Source organism: Nelumbo lutea, chromosome 4 (genome assembly GCF_056320005.1).
Source record: "Nelumbo lutea isolate HS-2025 chromosome 4, American lotus-T2T, whole genome shotgun sequence".
NCBI classification, from domain to species: domain Eukaryota; kingdom Viridiplantae; phylum Streptophyta; class Magnoliopsida; order Proteales; family Nelumbonaceae; genus Nelumbo; species Nelumbo lutea.
The window spans coordinates 52,832,849-52,848,034 of NC_142687.1; the positions used below are offsets into that span (position 1 = coordinate 52,832,849).

Consider the following 15,186-nt stretch of genomic DNA (forward strand, 5'->3'; position numbering starts at 1 on the left):
CAAAAATAAAATATTAATAAAATTGGGGTGCAACACGAGGACTTCCCAGGAGGTCACCCATCCTAGTACTACTCTCGCCCAAGCACGCTTAACTTCGGAGTTCTGATGGGATCCGGTGCATTAGTGCTGGTATGATCGCACCCATTTGCTTCTTGTTCGCTTTAATCTTTATGCACTCATTATCTTGCTCCCCTCCGTTAATTCATTCAGATTTGAAAAAACGGTGTATGCAACTTTCCTCCCTTGGTAACCGTGCACAAGCTCCCAGGTGAGCGGAGTTATTCCTTTCTAGATCTGCCGCATCCCCGGATAAATGTAGTAATATCGCGGGGCCCACAATGCACGACGAATGCCAAAAGCCCGGTTTTGCACCGTTCCCATTCAGTAATGACGGTCGTTCCGCAAATGGTCCGAGTATCCGGCACGTTGTTTCCAGTTGTCTCGCCGAAACGACATATGGAATTTGCAAATAGTATATCAAAAATAAAATATTAATAAAATTGGGGTGCAACACGAGGACTTCCCAGGAGGTCACCCATCCTAGAACTACTCTCGCCCAAGCACGCTTAACTTCGGAGTTCTGATGGGATCCGGTGCATTAGTGCTGGTATGATCGCACCCGTTTGCTTCTTGTTCGTTTTAATCTTTATGCACTCATTATCTTGCTCCCCTCCGTTAATTCTTTCAGATTTGAAAAAACGGTATATGCAACTTTCCTCCCTTGGTTACCGTGCACAAGCTCCCAGGTGAGCGGAGTTATTCCTTTCTAGATCTGCCGCATCCCCGGATAAATGTAGTAATATCGCGGGGCCCACAATGCACGACGAATGCCAAAAGCCCGGTTTTGCACCGTTCCCATTCAGTAATGACAGTCGTTCCGCAAATGGTCCGAGTATCCGGCACGTTGTTTCCTGTTGTCTCGCCGAAACGACATATGGAATTTGCAAATAGTATATCAAAAATAAAATATTAATAAAATTGGGGTGCAACACGAGGACTTCCCAGGAGGTCACCCATCCTAGTACTACTCTCGCCCAAGCACGCTTAACTTCGGAGTTCTGATGGGATCCGGTGCATTAGTGCTGGTATGATCGCACCCGTTTTCTTCTTGTTCGCTTTAATCTTTATGCACTCACTATCTTGCTCCCCTCCATTAATTCTTTCAGACTTGAAAAAACGGTGTATGCAACTTTCCTCCCTTGGTAACCGTGCACAAGCTCCCAGGTGAGCGGAGTTATTCCTTTCTAGATCTGCCGCATCCCCGGATAAATGTAGTAATATCGCGGGGCCCACAATGCACGACGAATGCCAAAAGCCCGGTTTTGCACCGTTCCCATTCAGTAATGACGGTCGTTCCGCAAATGGTCCGAGTATCCGGCACGTTGTTTCCAGTTGTCTCGCCGAAACGACATATGGAATTTGCAAATAGTATATCAAAAATAAAATATTAATAAAATTGGGGTGCAACACGAGGACTTCCCAGGAGGTCACCCATCCTAGAACTACTCTCGCCCAAGCACGCTTAACTTCGGAGTTCTGATGGGATCCGGTGCATTAGTGCTGGTATGATCGCACCCGTTTGCTTCTTGTTCGTTTTAATCTTTATGCACTCATTATCTTGCTCCCCTCCGTTAATTTTTTCAGATTTGAAAAAACGGTATATGCAACTTTCCTCCCTTGGTTACCGTGCACAAGCTCCCAGGTGAGCGGAGTTATTCCTTTCTAGATCTGCCGCATCCCCGGATAAATGTAGTAATATCGCGGGGCCCACAATGCACGACGAATGCCAAAAGCCCGGTTTTGCACCGTTCCCATTCAGTAATGACGGTCGTTCCGCAAATGGTCCGAGTATCCGGCACGTTGTTTCCAGTTGTCTCGCCGAAACGACATATGGAATTTGCAAATAGTATATCAAAAATAAAATATTAATAAAATTGGGGTGCAACACTAGGACTTCCCAGGAGGTCACCCATCCTAGTACTACTCTCGCCCAAGCACGCTTAACTTCGGAGTTCTGATGGGATCCGGTGCATTAGTGCTGGTATGATCGCACCTGTTTGCTTCTTGTTCGCTTTAATCTTTATGCACTCATTATCTTGCTCCCCTCCGTTAATTCTTTCAGATTTGAAAAAACGGTGTATGCAACTTTCCTCCCTTGGTAACCGTGAACAAGCTCCCAGGTGAGCGGAGTTATTCCTTTCTAGATCTGCCGCATCCCCGGATAAATGTAGTAATATCGCGGGGCCCACAATGCACGACGAATGCCAAAAGCCCGGTTTTGCACCGTTCCCATTCAGTAATGACGGTCGTTCCGCAAATGGTCCGAGTATCCGGCACGTTGTTTCCAGTTGTCTCGCCGAAACGACATATGGAATTTGCAAATAGTATATCAAAAATAAAATATTAATAAAATTGGGGTGCAACACGAGGACTTCCCAGGAGGTCACCCATCCTAGTACTACTCTCGCCCAAGCACGCTTAACTTCGGAGTTCTGATGGGATCCGGTGCATTAGTGTTGGTATGATCGCACCCGTTTGCTTCTTGTTCGTTTTAATCTTTATGCACTCATTATCTTGCTCCCCTCCGTTAATTCTTTCAGATTTGAAAAAACGGTATATGCAACTTTCCTCCCTTGGTTACCGTGCACAAGCTCCCAGGTGAGCGGAGTTATTCCTTTCTAGATCTGCCGCATCCCCGGATAAATGTAGTAATATCGCGGGGCCCACAATGCACGACGAATGCCAAAAGCCCGGTTTTGCACCGTTCCCATTCAGTAATGACGGTCGTTCCGCAAATGGTCCGAGTATCCGGCACGTTGTTTCCAGTTGTCTCGCCGAAACGACATATGGAATTTGCAAATAGTATATCAAAAATAAAATATTAATAAAATTGGGGTGCAACACGAGGACTTCCCAGGAGGTCACCCATCCTAATACTACTCTCGCCCAAGCACGCTTAATTTCGGAGTTCTGATGGGATACGGTGCATTAGTGCTGGTATGATCGCACCCATTTTCTTCTTGTTCGCTTTAATCTTTATGCACTCACTATCTTGCTCCCCTCCATTAATTCTTTCAGACTTGAAAAAACGGTGTATGCAACTTTCCTCCCTTGGTAACCGTGCACAAGCTCCCAGGTGAGCGGAGTTATTCCTTTCTAGATCTGCCGCATCCCCGGATAAATGTAGTAATATCGCGGGGCCCACAATGCACGACGAATGCCAAAAGCCCGGTTTTGCACCGTTCCCATTCAGTAATGACGGTCGTTCCGCAAATGGTCCGAGTATCCGGCACGTTGTTTCCAGTTGTCTCGCCGAAACGACAGATGGAATTTGCAAATAGTATATCAAAAATAAAATATTAATAAAATTGGGGTGCAACACGAGGACTTCCCAGGAGGTCACCCATCCTAGTACTACTCTCGCCCAAGCATGCTTAACTTCGGAGTTCTGATGGGATCCGGTGCATTAGTGCTGGTATGATCGCACCCGTTTGCTTCTTGTTCGCTTTAATCTTTATGCACTAATTATCTTGCTCCCCTCCGTTAATTCTTTCAGACTTGAAAAAACGGTGTATTCAACTTTCCTCCCTTGGTTACCGTGCACAAGCTCCCAGGTGAGCGGAGTTATTCCTTTCTAGATCTGCCGCATCCCCGGATAAATGTAGTAATATCGCGGGGCCCACAATGCACGACGAATGCCAAAAGCCCGGTTTTCCACCGTTCCCATTCAGTAATGACAGTCGTTCCGCAAATGGTCCAAGTATCCGGCACGTTGTTTCCTGTTGTCTCGCCGAAACGACATATGGAATTTGCAAATAGTATATCAATAATAAAATATTAATAAAATTGGGGTGCAACACGAGGACTTCCCAGGAGGTCACCCATCCTAGTACTACTCTCGCCCAAGCACCCTTAACTTCGGAGTTCTGATGGGATCCGGTGCATTAGTGCTGGTATGATCGCACCCGTTTTCTTCTTGTTCGCTTTAATCTTTATGCACTCACTATCTTGCTCCCCTCCATTAATTCTTTCAGATTTGAAAAAACGGTGTATGCAACTTTCCACCCTTGGTAACCGTGCACAAGCTCCCAGGTGAGCGGAGTTATTCCTTTCTAGATCTGCCGCATCCTCGGATAAATGTAGTAATATCACGGGGCCCACAATGCACGACGAATGCCAAAAGCCCAGTTTTGCACCGTTCCCATTCAGTAATGACGGTCGTGCCGCAAATGGTCCGAGTATCTCGCACGTTGTTTCCAGTTGTCTCGCCGAAACAACATATGGAATTTGCAAATAGTATATCAAAAATAAAATATTAATAAAATTGGGGTGCAACACGAGGACTTCCCAGGAGGTCACCCATCCTATTACTACTCTCGCCCAAGCACGCTTAACTTCGGAGTTCTGATGGGATCCGGTGCATTAGTGCTGGTATGATCGCACCCGTTTGCTTCTTGTTCGCTTTAATCTTTATGCACTCACTATCTTGCTCCCCTCCATTAATTCTTTCAGACTTGAAAAAACGGTGTATGCAACTTTCCTCCCTTGGTAACCGTGCACAAGCTCCCAGGTGAGCGGAGTTATTACTTTCTAGATCTGCCGCATCCCCGGATAAATGTAGTAATATCACGGGGCCCACAATGCACGACGAATGCCAAAAGCCCAGTTTTGCACCGTTCCCATTCAGTAATGATGGTCGTGCCGCAAATGGTCCGAGTATCTCGCACGTTGTTTCCAGTTGTCTCGCCGAAACGACATATGGAATTTGCAAATAGTATATCAAAAATAAAATATTAATAAAATTGGGGTGCAACACGAGGACTTCCCAGGAGGTCACCCATCCTATTACTACTCTCGCCCAAGCACGCTTAACTTCGGAGTTCTGATGGGATCCGGTGCATTAGTGCTGGTATGATCGCACCCGTTTGCTTCTTGTTCGCTTTAATCTTTATGCACTCACTATCTTGCTCCCCTCCATTAATTCTTTCAGACTTGAAAAAACGGTGTATGCAACTTTCCTCCCTTGGTTACCGTGCACAAGCTCACAGGTGAGCGGAGTTATTCCTTTCTAGATCTGCCGCATCCCCGGATAAATGTAGTAATATCGCGGGGCCCACAATGCACGACGAATGCCAAAAGCCCGGTTTTGCACCGTTCCCATTCAATAATGACAGTCGTTCCGCAAATGGTCCGAGTATCCAGCACGTTGTTTCCTGTTGTCACGCCGAAACGACATATGGAATTTGCCAATAGTATATCAAAAATAAAATATTAATAAAATTGGGGTGCAACACGAGGACTTCCCAGGAGGTCACCCATCCTAGTACTACTCTCGCCCAAGCACGCTTAACTTCGGAGTTCTGATGGGATCCGGTGCATTAGTGCTGGTATGATCGCACCCGTTTTTTTCTTGTTCGCTTTAATCTTTATGCACTCACTATCTTGCTCCCCTCCATTAATTTTTTCAGACTTGAAAAAACGGTGTATGCAACTTTCCTCCCTTGGTAACCGTGCACAAGCTCCCAGGTGAGCGGAGTTATTCCTTTCTAGATCTGCCGCATCCCCGGATAAATGTAGTAATATCGCGGGGCCCACAATGCACGACGAATGCCAAAAGCCCGGTTTTGCACCGTTCCCATTCAGTAATGACGGTCGTTCCGCAAATGGACCGAGTATCCGGCACGTTGTTTCCAGTTGTCTCGCCGAAACGACATATGGAATTTGCAAATAGTATATCAAAAATAAAATATTAATAAAATTGGGGTGCAACACGAGGACTTCCCAGGAGGTCACCCATCCTAGTACTACTCTCGCCCAAGCACGCTTAACTTCGGAGTTCTGATGGGATCCGGTGCATTAGTGCTAGTATGATCGCACCCGTTTTCTTCTTGTTCGCTTTAATCTTTATGCACTCACTATCTTGCTCCCCTCCATTAATTCTTTCAGATTTGAAAAAACGGTGTATGCAACTTTCATCCCTTGGTAACCGTGCACAAGCTCCCAGGTGAGCGGAGTTATTCCTTTCTAGATCTGCAGCATCCTCGGATAAATGTAGTAATATCACGGGGCCCACAATGCACGACGAATGCCAAAAGCCCAGTTTTGCACCGTTCCCATTCAGTAATGACGGTCGTGCCGCAAATGGTCCGAGTATCTCGCACGTTGTTTCCAGTTGTCTCGCCGAAACAACATATGGAATTTGCAAATAGTATATCAAAAATAAAATATTAATAAAATTGGGGTGCAACACGAGGACTTCCCAGGAGGTCACCCATCCTAGTACTACTCTCGCCCAAGCGCGCTTAACTTCGGAGTTCTGATGGGATCCGGTGCATTAGTGCTGGTATGATCGCACCCGTTTGCTTCTTGTTCGTTTTAATCTTTATGCACTCATTATCTTGCTCCCCTCCGTTAATTCTTTCAGATTTGAAAAAACGGTATATGCAACTTTCCTCCCTTGGTTACCGTGCACAAGCTCCCAGGTGAGCGGAGTTATTCCTTTCTAGATCTGCCGCATCCCCGGATAAATGTAGTAATATCGCGGGGCCCACAATGCACGACGAATGCCAAAAGCCCGGTTTTGCACCGTTCCCATTCAGTAATGACGGTCGTTCCGCAAAAGGTCCGAGTATCCGGCACGTTGTTTCCAGTTGTCTCGCCGAAACGACATATGGAATTTGCAAATAGTATATCAAAAATAAAATATTAATAAAATTGGGGTGCAACACGAGGACTTCCCAGGAGGTCACCCATCCTAGTACTACTCTCGCCCAAGCACGCTTAACTTCGGAGTTCTGATGGGATCCGGTGCATTAGTGCTGGTATGATCGCACCCGTTTGCTTCTTGTTCGCTTTAATCTTTATGCACTCATTATCTTGCTCCCCTCCGTTAATTCTTTCAGATTTGAAAAAACGGTGTATGCAACTTTCCTCCCTTGGTAACCGTGCACAAGCTCCCAGGTGAGCGGAGTTATTCCTTTCTAGATCTGCCGCATCCCCGGATAAATGTAGTAATATCGCGGGGCCCACAATGCACGACGAATGCCAAAAGCCCGGTTTTGCACCGTTCCCATTCAGTAATGACGGTCGTTCCGCAAATGGTCCGAGTATCCGGCACGTTGTTTCCAGTTGTCTCGCCGAAACGACATATGGAATTTGCAAATAGTATATCAAAAATAAAATATTAATAAAATTGGGGTGCAACACGAGGACTTCCCAGGAGGTCACCCATCCTAGTACTACTCTCGCCCAAGCACGCTTAACTTCGGAGTTCTGATGGGATCCGGTGCATTAGTGCTGGTATGATCGCACCCGTTTGCTTCTTGTTCGTTTTAATCTTTATGCACTCATTATCTTGCTCCCCTCCGTTAATTCTTTCAGATTTGAAAAAACGGTATATGCAACTTTCCTCCCTTGGTTACCGTGCACAAGCTCCCAGGTGAGCGGAGTTATTCCTTTCTAGATCTGCCGCATCCCCGGATAAATGTAGTAATATCGCGGGGCCCACAATGCACGACGAATGCCAAAAGCCCGGTTTTGCACCGTTCCCATTCAGTAATGACGGTCGTTCCGCAAATGGTGCGAGTATCCGGCACGTTGTTTCCAGTTGTCTCGCCGAAACGACATATGGAATTTGCAAATAGTATATCAAAAATAAAATATTAATAAAATTGTGGTGCAACACGAGGACTTCCCAGGAGGTCACCCATCCTAGTACTACTCTCGCCCAAGCACGCTTAACTTCGGAGTTCTGATGGGATCCGGTGCATTAGTGCTGGTATGATCGCACCCGTTTGTTTCTTGTTCGCTTTAATCTTTATGCACTCATTATCTTGCTCCCCTCCGTTAATTCTTTCAGATTTTAAAAAACGGTGTATGCAACTTTCCTCCCTTGGTGACCGTGCACAAGCTCCCAGGTGAGCGGAGTTATTCCTTTCTAGATCTGCCGCATCCCCGGATAAATGTAGTAATATCGCGGGGCCCACAATGCACGACGAATGCCAAAAGCCCGGTTTTGCACCGTTCCCATTCAGTAATGACGGTCGTTCCGCAAATGGTCCGAGTATCCGGCACGTTGTTTCCAGTTGTCTCGCCGAAACGACATATGGAATTTGCAAATAGTATATCAAAAATAAAATATTAATAAAATTGGGGTGCAACACGAGGACTTCCGAGGAGGTCACCCATCCTAGTACTACTCTCGCCCAAGCACGCTTAACTTCGGAGTTCTGATGGGATCCGGTGCATTAGTGCTGGTATGATCGCACCCGTTTGCTTCATGTTCGTTTTAATCTTTATGCACTCATTATCTTGCTCCCCTCCGTTAATTCTTTCAGATTTGAAAAAACGGTATATGCAACTTTCCTCCCTTGGTTACCGTGCACAAGCTCCCAGGTGAGCGGAGTTATTCCTTTCTAGATCTGCCGCATCCCCGGATAAATGTAGTAATATCGCGGGGCCCACAATGCACGACGAATGCCAAAAGCCCGGTTTTGCACCGTTCCCATTCAGTAATGACGGTCGTTCCGCAAATGGTCCGAGTATCCGGCACGTTGTTTCCAGTTGTCTCGCCGAAACGACATATGGAATTTGCAAATAGTATATCAAAAATAAAATATTAATAAAATTGGGGTGCAACACGAGGACTTCCCAGGAGGTCACCCATCCTAGTACTACTCTCGCCCAAGCACGCTTAACTTCGGAGTTCTGATGGGATCCGGTGCATTAGTGCTGGTATGATCGCACCCGTTTGTTTCTTGTTCGTTTTAATCTTTATGCACTCATTATCTTGCTCCCCTCCGTTAATTCTTTCAGATTTGAAAAAACGGTGTATGCAACTTTCCTCCCTTGGTAACCGTGCACAAGCTCCCAGGTGAGCGGAGTTATTCCTTTCTAGATCTGCCGCATCCCCGGATAAATGTAGTAATATCGCGGGGCCCACAATGCACGACGAATGCCAAAAGCCCGGTTTTGCACCGTTCCCATTCAGTAATGACGGTCGTTCCGCAAATGGTCCGAGTATCCGGCACGTTCAGTTGTCTCGCCGAAACGACATATGGAATTTGCAAATAGTATATCAAAAATAAAATATTAATAAAATTGGGGAGCAACACGAGGACTTCCCAGGAGGTCACCCATCCTAGTACTACTCTCGCCCAAGCACGCTTAACTTCGGAGTTCTGATGGGATCCGGTACATTAGTGCTGGTATGATCGCACCCGTTTGCTTCTTGTTCGTTTTAATCTTTATGCACTCATTATCTTGCTCCCCTCCATTAATTCTTTCAGATTTGAAAAAACGGTATATGCAACTTTCCTCCCTTGGTTACCGTGCACAACCTCCCAGGTGAGCGGAGTTATTCCTTTCAAGATCTGCCGCATCCCCGGATAAATGTAGTAATATCGCGGGGCCCACAATGCACGACGAATGCCAAAAGCCCGGTTTTGCACCGTTCCCATTCAGTAATGACGGTCGTTCCGCAAATGGTGCGAGTATCCGGCACGTTGTTTCCAGTTGTCTCGCCGAAACGACATATGGAATTTGCAAATAGTATATCAAAAATAAAATATTAATAAAATTGGGGTGCAACACGAGGACTTCCCAGGAGGTCAACCATCCTAGTACTACTCTCGCCCAAGCACGCTTAACTTCGGAGTTCTGATGGGATCCGGTGCATTAGTGCTGGTATGATCGCACCCGTTTGCTTCTTGTTCGCTTTAATCTTTATGCACTCATTATCTTGCTCCCCTCCGTTAATTCTTTCAGATTTGAAAAAACGGTGTATGCAACTTTCCTCCCTTGGTGACCGTGCACAAGCTCCCAGGTGAGCGGAGTTATTCCTTTCTAGATCTGCCGCATCCCCGGATAAATGTAGTAATATCGCGGGGCCCACAATGCACGACGAATGCCAAAAGCCCGGTTTTGCACCGTTCCCATTCAGTAATGACGGTCGTTCCGCAAATGGTCCGAGTATCCGGCACGTTGTTTCCAGTTGTCTCGCCGAAACGACATATGGAATTTGCAAATAGTATATCAAAAATAAAATATTAATAAAATTGGGGTGCAACACGAGGACTTCCCAGGAGGTCACCCATTCTAGTACTACTCTCGCCCAAGCACGCTTAATTTCGGAGTTCTGATGGGATCCGGTGCATTAGTGCTGGTATGATCGCACCCGTTTTCCTCTTGTTCGCTTTAATCTTTATACACTCACTATCTTGCTCCCCTCCATTAATTCTTTCAGACTTGAAAAAACGGTGTATGCAACTTTCCTCCCTTGGTAACCGTGCACAAGCTCCCAGGTGAGCTGAGTTATTCCTTTCTAGATCTGCCGCATCCCCGGATAAATGTAGTAATATCGCGGGGCCCACAATGCACGACGAATGCCAAAAGCCCGGTTTTGCACCGTTCCCATTCAGTAATGACGGTCGTTCCGCAAATGGTCCGAGTATCCGGCACGTTGTTTCCAGTTGTCTCGCCGAAACGACATATGGAATTTGCAAATAGTATATCAAAAATAAAATATTAATAAAATTGGGGTGCAACACGAGGACTTCCCAGGAGGTCACCCATTCTAGTACTACTCTCGCCCAAGCACGCTTAATTTCGGAGTTCTGATGGGATCCGGTGCATTAGTGCTGGTATGATCGCACCCGTTTTCCTCTTGTTCGCTTTAATCTTTATACACTCACTATCTTGCTCCCCTCCATTAATTCTTTCAGACTTGAAAAAACGGTGTATGCAACTTTCCTCCCTTGGTAACCGTGCACAAGCTCCCAGGTGAGCGGAGTTATTCCTTTCTAGATCTGCCGCATCCCCGGATAAATGTAGTTATATCGCGGGGCCCACAATGCACGACGAATGCCAAAAGCCCGGTTTTGCACCGTTCCCATTCAGTAATGACGGTCGTTCCGCAAATGGTCCGAGTATCCGGCACGTTGTTTCCAGTTGTCTCGCCGAAACGACATATGGAATTTGCAAATAGTATATCAAAAATAAAATATTAATAAAATTGGGGTGCAACACGAGGACTTCCCAGGAGGTCACCCATCCTAGTACTACTCTCGCCCAAGCACGCTTAACTTCGGAGTTCTGATGGGATCCGGTGCATTAGTGCTGGTATGATCGCACCCGTTTGCTTCTTGTTCGTTTTAATCTTTATGCACTCATTATCTTGCTCCCCTCCGTTAATTCTTTCAGATTTGAAAAAACGGTGTATGCAACTTTCCTCCCTTGGTAACCGTGCACAAGCTCCCAGGTGAGCGGAGTTATTCCTTTCTAGATCTGCCGCATCCCCGGATAAATGTAGTAATATCGCGGGGCCCACAATGCACGACGAATGCCAAAAGCCCGGTTTTGCACCGTTCCCATTCAGTAATGACGGTCGTTCCGCAAATGGTCCGAGTATCCGGCACGTTGTTTCCAGTTGTCTCGCCGAAACGACATATGGAATTTGCAAATAGTATATCAAAAATAAAATATTAATAAAATTGGGGTGCAACACGAGGACTTCCCAGGAGGTCACCCATCCTAGTACTACTCTCGCCCAAGCACGCTTAACTTCGGAGTTCTGATGGGATCCGGTGCATTAGTGCTGGTATGATCGCACCTGTTTGCTTCTTGTTCGCTTTAATCTTTATGCACTCATTATCTTGCTCCCCTCCGTTAATTCTTTCAGATTTGAAAAAACGGTGTATGCAACTTTCCTCCCTTGGTAACCGTGAACAAGCTCCCAGGTGAGCGGAGTTATTCCTTTCTAGATCTGCCGCATCCCCGGATAAATGTAGTAATATCGCGGGGCCCACAATGCACGACGAATGCCAAAAGCCCGGTTTTGCACCGTTCCCATTCAGTAATGACGGTCGTTCCGCAAATGGTCCGAGTATCCGGCACGTTGTTTCCAGTTGTCTCGCCGAAACGACATATGGAATTTGCAAATAGTATATCAAAAATAAAATATTAATAAAATTGGGGTGCAACACGAGGACTTCCCAGGAGGTCACCCATCCTAGTACTACTCTCGCCCAAGCACGCTTAACTTCGGAGTTCTGATGGGATCCGGTGCATTAGTGTTGGTATGATCGCACCCGTTTGCTTCTTGTTCGTTTTAATCTTTATGCACTCATTATCTTGCTCCCCTCCGTTAATTCTTTCAGATTTGAAAAAACGGTATATGCAACTTTCCTCCCTTGGTTACCGTGCACAAGCTCCCAGGTGAGCGGAGTTATTCCTTTCTAGATCTGCCGCATCCCCGGATAAATGTAGTAATATCGCGGGGCCCACAATGCACGACGAATGCCAAAAGCCCGGTTTTGCACCGTTCCCATTCAGTAATGACGGTCGTTCCGCAAATGGTCCGAGTATCCGGCACGTTGTTTCCAGTTGTCTCGCCGAAACGACATATGGAATTTGCAAATAGTATATCAAAAATAAAATATTAATAAAATTGGGGTGCAACACGAGGACTTCCCAGGAGGTCACCCATCCTAATACTACTCTCGCCCAAGCACGCTTAATTTCGGAGTTCTGATGGGATACGGTGCATTAGTGCTGGTATGATCGCACCCGTTTTCTTCTTGTTCGCTTTAATCTTTATGCACTCACTATCTTGCTCCCCTCCATTAATTCTTTCAGACTTGAAAAAACGGTGTATGCAACTTTCCTCCCTTGGTTACCGTGCACAAGCTCCCAGGTGAGCGGAGTTATTCCTTTCTAGATCTGCCGCATCCCCGGATAAATGTAGTAATATCGCGGGGCCCACAATGCACGACGAATGCCAAAAGCCCGGTTTTGCACCGTTCCCATTCAGTAATGACGGTCGTTCCGCAAATGGTCCGAGTATCCGGCACGTTGTTTCCAGTTGTCTCGCCGAAACGACATATGGAATTTGCAAATAGTATATCAATAATAAAATATTAATAAAATTGGGGTGCAACACGAGGACTTCCCAGGAGGTCACCCATCCTAGTACTACTCTCGCCCAAGCACCCTTAACTTCGGAGTTCTGATGGGATCCGGTGCATTAGTGCTGGTATGATCGCACCCGTTTTCTTCTTGTTCGCTTTAATCTTTATGCACTCACTATCTTGCTCCCCTCCATTAATTCTTTCAGATTTGAAAAAACGGTGTATGCAACTTTCCACCCTTGGTAACCGTGCACAAGCTCCCAGGTGAGCGGAGTTATTCCTTTCTAGATCTGCCGCATCCTCGGATAAATGTAGTAATATCACGGGGCCCACAATGCACGACGAATGCCAAAAGCCCAGTTTTGCACCGTTCCCATTCAGTAATGACGGTCGTGCCGCAAATGGTCCGAGTATCTCGCACGTTGTTTCCAGTTGTCTCGCCGAAACGACATATGGAATTTGCAAATAGTATATCAAAAATAAAATATTAATAAAATTGGGGTGCAACACGAGGACTTCCCAGGAGGTCACCCATCCTAATACTACTCTCGCCCAAGCACGCTTAATTTCGGAGTTCTGATGGGATACGGTGCATTAGTGCTGGTATGATCGCACCCGTTTTCTTCTTGTTCGCTTTAATCTTTATGCACTCACTATCTTGCTCCCCTCCATTAATTCTTTCAGACTTGAAAAAACGGTGTATGCAACTTTCCTCCCTTGGTTACCGTGCACAAGCTCCCAGGTGAGCGGAGTTATTCCTTTCTAGATCTGCCGCATCCCCGGATAAATGTAGTAATATCGCGGGGCCCACAATGCACGACGAATGCCAAAAGCCCGGTTTTGCACCGTTCCCATTCAATAATGACAGTCGTTCCGCAAATGGTCCGAGTATCCAGCACGTTGTTTCCTGTTGTCACGCCGAAACGACATATGGAATTTGCCAATAGTATATCAAAAATAAAATATTAATAAAATTGGGGTGCAACACGAGGACTTCCCAGGAGGTCACCCATCCTAGTACTACTCTCGCCCAAGCACGCTTAACTTCGGAGTTCTGATGGGATCCGGTGCATTAGTGCTGGTATGATCGCACCCGTTTTTTTCTTGTTCGCTTTAATCTTTATGCACTCACTATCTTGCTCCCCTCCATTAATTTTTTCAGACTTGAAAAAACGGTGTATGCAACTTTCCTCCCTTGGTAACCGTGCACAAGCTCCCAGGTGAGCGGAGTTATTCCTTTCTAGATCTGCCGCATCCCCGGATAAATGTAGTAATATCGCGGGGCCCACAATGCACGACGAATGCCAAAAGCCCGGTTTTGCACCGTTCCCATTCAGTAATGACGGTCGTTCCGCAAATGGACCGAGTATCCGGCACGTTGTTTCCAGTTGTCTCGCCGAAACGACATATGGAATTTGCAAATAGTATATCAAAAATAAAATATTAATAAAATTGGGGTGCAACACGAGGACTTCCCAGGAGGTCACCCATCCTAGTACTACTCTCGCCCAAGCACGCTTAACTTCGGAGTTCTGATGGGATCCGGTGCATTAGTGCTAGTATGATCGCACCCGTTTTCTTCTTGTTCGCTTTAATCTTTATGCACTCACTATCTTGCTCCCCTCCATTAATTCTTTCAGATTTGAAAAAACGGTGTATGCAACTTTCATCCCTTGGTAACCGTGCACAAGCTCCCAGGTGAGCGGAGTTATTCCTTTCTAGATCTGCAGCATCCTCGGATAAATGTAGTAATATCACGGGGCCCACAATGCACGACGAATGCCAAAAGCCCAGTTTTGCACCGTTCCCATTCAGTAATGACGGTCGTGCCGCAAATGGTCCGAGTATCTCGCACGTTGTTTCCAGTTGTCTCGCCGAAACAACATATGGAATTTGCAAATAGTATATCAAAAATAAAATATTAATAAAATTGGGGTGCAACACGAGGACTTCCCAGGAGGTCACCCATCCTAGTACTACTCTCGCCCAAGCGCGCTTAACTTCGGAGTTCTGATGGGATCCGGTGCATTAGTGCTGGTATGATCGCACCCGTTTGCTTCTTGTTCGTTTTAATCTTTATGCACTCATTATCTTGCTCCCCTCCGTTAATTCTTTCAGATTTGAAAAAACGGTATATGCAACTTTCCTCCCTTGGTTACCGTGCACAAGCTCCCAGGTGAGCGGAGTTATTCCTTTCTAGATCTGCCGCATCCCCGGATAAATGTAGTAATATCGCGGGGCCCACAATGCACGACGAATGACAAAAGCCCGGTTTTGCACC

At 46.3% G+C, this 15,186-nt stretch overlaps 32 non-coding genes across 32 annotated transcripts; all 32 read right to left on the minus strand.

The window, feature by feature from the left end:
• Positions 1-24: 24 nt before the first annotated feature.
• Positions 25-143, minus strand: LOC148859843 (5S ribosomal RNA). The gene has a single exon (XR_016095395.1). It is a non-coding gene; the product is annotated as a 5S ribosomal RNA (ribosomal RNA).
• A 359-nt stretch (positions 144-502) lies between these two features.
• On the minus strand, positions 503-621 carry LOC148859844 (5S ribosomal RNA). The gene has a single exon (XR_016096266.1). It is a non-coding gene; the product is annotated as a 5S ribosomal RNA (ribosomal RNA).
• Positions 622-980: 359 nt separating this feature from the next.
• On the minus strand, positions 981-1,099 carry LOC148859845 (5S ribosomal RNA). Its single transcript, XR_016095396.1, has one exon. It is a non-coding gene; the product is annotated as a 5S ribosomal RNA (ribosomal RNA).
• A 359-nt stretch (positions 1,100-1,458) lies between these two features.
• Positions 1,459-1,577, minus strand: LOC148859846 (5S ribosomal RNA). The gene has a single exon (XR_016096267.1). It is a non-coding gene; the product is annotated as a 5S ribosomal RNA (ribosomal RNA).
• A 359-nt stretch (positions 1,578-1,936) lies between these two features.
• Positions 1,937-2,055, minus strand: LOC148859847 (5S ribosomal RNA). The gene has a single exon (XR_016096795.1). It is a non-coding gene; the product is annotated as a 5S ribosomal RNA (ribosomal RNA).
• A 359-nt stretch (positions 2,056-2,414) lies between these two features.
• On the minus strand, positions 2,415-2,533 carry LOC148859848 (5S ribosomal RNA). Its single transcript, XR_016096154.1, has one exon. It is a non-coding gene; the product is annotated as a 5S ribosomal RNA (ribosomal RNA).
• Positions 2,534-2,892: 359 nt separating this feature from the next.
• Positions 2,893-3,011, minus strand: LOC148859849 (5S ribosomal RNA). Its single transcript, XR_016098108.1, has one exon. It is a non-coding gene; the product is annotated as a 5S ribosomal RNA (ribosomal RNA).
• A 359-nt stretch (positions 3,012-3,370) lies between these two features.
• On the minus strand, positions 3,371-3,489 carry LOC148859850 (5S ribosomal RNA). The gene has a single exon (XR_016096109.1). It is a non-coding gene; the product is annotated as a 5S ribosomal RNA (ribosomal RNA).
• A 359-nt stretch (positions 3,490-3,848) lies between these two features.
• On the minus strand, positions 3,849-3,967 carry LOC148859851 (5S ribosomal RNA). The gene has a single exon (XR_016095666.1). It is a non-coding gene; the product is annotated as a 5S ribosomal RNA (ribosomal RNA).
• A 359-nt stretch (positions 3,968-4,326) lies between these two features.
• On the minus strand, positions 4,327-4,445 carry LOC148859852 (5S ribosomal RNA). Its single transcript, XR_016096398.1, has one exon. It is a non-coding gene; the product is annotated as a 5S ribosomal RNA (ribosomal RNA).
• Positions 4,446-4,804: 359 nt separating this feature from the next.
• Positions 4,805-4,923, minus strand: LOC148859853 (5S ribosomal RNA). The gene has a single exon (XR_016096399.1). It is a non-coding gene; the product is annotated as a 5S ribosomal RNA (ribosomal RNA).
• Positions 4,924-5,282: 359 nt separating this feature from the next.
• LOC148859854 (5S ribosomal RNA) lies at positions 5,283-5,401 on the minus strand. Its single transcript, XR_016095397.1, has one exon. It is a non-coding gene; the product is annotated as a 5S ribosomal RNA (ribosomal RNA).
• Positions 5,402-5,760: 359 nt separating this feature from the next.
• On the minus strand, positions 5,761-5,879 carry LOC148859855 (5S ribosomal RNA). The gene has a single exon (XR_016095812.1). It is a non-coding gene; the product is annotated as a 5S ribosomal RNA (ribosomal RNA).
• A 359-nt stretch (positions 5,880-6,238) lies between these two features.
• Positions 6,239-6,357, minus strand: LOC148859856 (5S ribosomal RNA). The gene has a single exon (XR_016096066.1). It is a non-coding gene; the product is annotated as a 5S ribosomal RNA (ribosomal RNA).
• A 359-nt stretch (positions 6,358-6,716) lies between these two features.
• On the minus strand, positions 6,717-6,835 carry LOC148859857 (5S ribosomal RNA). Its single transcript, XR_016095398.1, has one exon. It is a non-coding gene; the product is annotated as a 5S ribosomal RNA (ribosomal RNA).
• A 359-nt stretch (positions 6,836-7,194) lies between these two features.
• Positions 7,195-7,313, minus strand: LOC148859858 (5S ribosomal RNA). The gene has a single exon (XR_016095399.1). It is a non-coding gene; the product is annotated as a 5S ribosomal RNA (ribosomal RNA).
• A 359-nt stretch (positions 7,314-7,672) lies between these two features.
• On the minus strand, positions 7,673-7,791 carry LOC148859859 (5S ribosomal RNA). Its single transcript, XR_016096062.1, has one exon. It is a non-coding gene; the product is annotated as a 5S ribosomal RNA (ribosomal RNA).
• A 359-nt stretch (positions 7,792-8,150) lies between these two features.
• Positions 8,151-8,269, minus strand: LOC148859860 (5S ribosomal RNA). The gene has a single exon (XR_016096217.1). It is a non-coding gene; the product is annotated as a 5S ribosomal RNA (ribosomal RNA).
• Positions 8,270-8,628: 359 nt separating this feature from the next.
• LOC148859861 (5S ribosomal RNA) lies at positions 8,629-8,747 on the minus strand. Its single transcript, XR_016095400.1, has one exon. It is a non-coding gene; the product is annotated as a 5S ribosomal RNA (ribosomal RNA).
• A 354-nt stretch (positions 8,748-9,101) lies between these two features.
• On the minus strand, positions 9,102-9,220 carry LOC148859862 (5S ribosomal RNA). The gene has a single exon (XR_016096530.1). It is a non-coding gene; the product is annotated as a 5S ribosomal RNA (ribosomal RNA).
• A 359-nt stretch (positions 9,221-9,579) lies between these two features.
• On the minus strand, positions 9,580-9,698 carry LOC148859863 (5S ribosomal RNA). Its single transcript, XR_016095832.1, has one exon. It is a non-coding gene; the product is annotated as a 5S ribosomal RNA (ribosomal RNA).
• Positions 9,699-10,057: 359 nt separating this feature from the next.
• On the minus strand, positions 10,058-10,176 carry LOC148859864 (5S ribosomal RNA). Its single transcript, XR_016096598.1, has one exon. It is a non-coding gene; the product is annotated as a 5S ribosomal RNA (ribosomal RNA).
• Positions 10,177-10,535: 359 nt separating this feature from the next.
• On the minus strand, positions 10,536-10,654 carry LOC148859865 (5S ribosomal RNA). Its single transcript, XR_016096599.1, has one exon. It is a non-coding gene; the product is annotated as a 5S ribosomal RNA (ribosomal RNA).
• A 359-nt stretch (positions 10,655-11,013) lies between these two features.
• Positions 11,014-11,132, minus strand: LOC148859866 (5S ribosomal RNA). The gene has a single exon (XR_016095401.1). It is a non-coding gene; the product is annotated as a 5S ribosomal RNA (ribosomal RNA).
• Positions 11,133-11,491: 359 nt separating this feature from the next.
• LOC148859867 (5S ribosomal RNA) lies at positions 11,492-11,610 on the minus strand. Its single transcript, XR_016096010.1, has one exon. It is a non-coding gene; the product is annotated as a 5S ribosomal RNA (ribosomal RNA).
• Positions 11,611-11,969: 359 nt separating this feature from the next.
• On the minus strand, positions 11,970-12,088 carry LOC148859868 (5S ribosomal RNA). The gene has a single exon (XR_016096155.1). It is a non-coding gene; the product is annotated as a 5S ribosomal RNA (ribosomal RNA).
• Positions 12,089-12,447: 359 nt separating this feature from the next.
• LOC148859869 (5S ribosomal RNA) lies at positions 12,448-12,566 on the minus strand. Its single transcript, XR_016098109.1, has one exon. It is a non-coding gene; the product is annotated as a 5S ribosomal RNA (ribosomal RNA).
• A 359-nt stretch (positions 12,567-12,925) lies between these two features.
• LOC148859870 (5S ribosomal RNA) lies at positions 12,926-13,044 on the minus strand. Its single transcript, XR_016095667.1, has one exon. It is a non-coding gene; the product is annotated as a 5S ribosomal RNA (ribosomal RNA).
• Positions 13,045-13,403: 359 nt separating this feature from the next.
• Positions 13,404-13,522, minus strand: LOC148859871 (5S ribosomal RNA). Its single transcript, XR_016098110.1, has one exon. It is a non-coding gene; the product is annotated as a 5S ribosomal RNA (ribosomal RNA).
• Positions 13,523-13,881: 359 nt separating this feature from the next.
• Positions 13,882-14,000, minus strand: LOC148859872 (5S ribosomal RNA). The gene has a single exon (XR_016095402.1). It is a non-coding gene; the product is annotated as a 5S ribosomal RNA (ribosomal RNA).
• A 359-nt stretch (positions 14,001-14,359) lies between these two features.
• LOC148859873 (5S ribosomal RNA) lies at positions 14,360-14,478 on the minus strand. The gene has a single exon (XR_016095813.1). It is a non-coding gene; the product is annotated as a 5S ribosomal RNA (ribosomal RNA).
• A 359-nt stretch (positions 14,479-14,837) lies between these two features.
• Positions 14,838-14,956, minus strand: LOC148859874 (5S ribosomal RNA). The gene has a single exon (XR_016096067.1). It is a non-coding gene; the product is annotated as a 5S ribosomal RNA (ribosomal RNA).
• Positions 14,957-15,186: the final 230 nt, after the last annotated feature.